At 49.5% G+C, this 1,265-nt stretch overlaps 1 pseudogene; it reads left to right on the top strand.

Annotated features, from left to right (window-relative positions):
* The first annotated feature begins 129 nt into the window (after positions 1-129).
* Positions 130-1,259, top strand: LOC105570909 (annotated as a pseudogene).
* Positions 1,260-1,265: the final 6 nt, after the last annotated feature.

The raw sequence follows: 1,265 nt of genomic DNA, 5'->3' as shown, positions 1-1,265 counted from the left end.
TCGTGTAAATCTATCATTACTTCTTATGTCTGGACGACATCAAGAGTTACAAAATTAATCGCTGTTTCTTTAAATTGGATAATCATTCTGTTTTCTTTGCAGGAGAGATGCATGACGAGATGACGCGCACTCTGGCCCTTGATTGACATATTCTCCTGTTGCTGCAACATCTGTGGTTCCGTCTCCTCCAAGAGTTTCTTCTGCAATGTGGTAAGCCCGAAAGATGTGAGGATATTGCTCCTGGAGTCTCCGCTGGCGGTGACGCTGTTCAGAGACACCCTCGCGAAAGTCATGTTCAGACACTTCGAGGTTGGCTCTATACTGTTTCTGCCGAGCCACTTGGCGACGATCAGCACCCTCGCTGTCGACACTGCCCTGGTGCTGGATGTTGGATACCGGGAGGCGACTCTGATCCCGATCTTCGAGGGGATACCGGTGCTCAAGGCCTGGCAAGCGTTGCCTCTGGGTGGACAAACTGTCCACGAGTGAGTCGCGCCTTTCCCTCTCTCGCGTTGAGGTACGCCCGGCAGGAGCGCGCACGATTCTATTTCTCTCGCGATTCGTAGGAACTTGGGAAAGTACTTTCGCGACGCGGCAAGCAGCCTGGACTTGTCCGAGAAGATGCTGGAGGACATCAAGGTGAGAATGTGTTTCGTAACCACGCTAGAGAGAGCCGCGAAGCTAGGGACCGAGGCCGCTCCGACTCCGCCGCCCAACGTCACGTATCCCGGTGTCAGGAGGCTCTTGATACCCGGCGAGATCAGGGAAAAGGCTTTCGAGGTACTGTGGGAGAGGGACAACGATAATCTCTCGCTGCCCACTATGATACTCGACGCTATCGTTAAGGTAAAGCCCGGTCTCTACCGTAACTTTTTGTTACACCGTGCACAATCCCTGGTAACATTTCCATTGCAATTCTGCATCCGTAAAACTGTACGAAAAATCACGCGTTGAAGGTGGAGTCGTTTAAATTCCACACGGCGCCCAGCAAACCGAATTACACGGCGTGACTGGGCGGTGCGATCTTCGGCACGACCGACTTGCCGCTGCGTTGCTTGACGAAGGAAGTGTATCTAAAGATGAATCGAGTTCCCGACTGGCCTAATCTTATGGACAATCAGAAGGATGAAATTTCTTACGAAATCTGAAGAACCGGGCACGTATTTAACCACCAAGTATTTAAGAGAGCAATCTATAAAAAAGGGCAAGTAGACAATTGTATTTGTTTTATAATTATATGTAATTATTTATAAATTGTAATTATT

This window comes from Vollenhovia emeryi, unplaced genomic scaffold, assembly GCF_000949405.1.
Source record: "Vollenhovia emeryi isolate VEMERY1.0 unplaced genomic scaffold, V.emery_V1.0 DF949981.1, whole genome shotgun sequence".
Classification (NCBI taxonomy): Eukaryota; Metazoa; Arthropoda; class Insecta; order Hymenoptera; family Formicidae; genus Vollenhovia; species Vollenhovia emeryi.
Note: the sequence above shows the minus strand (reverse complement) of the source record. Positions and strands in the feature narration are given on the sequence as shown.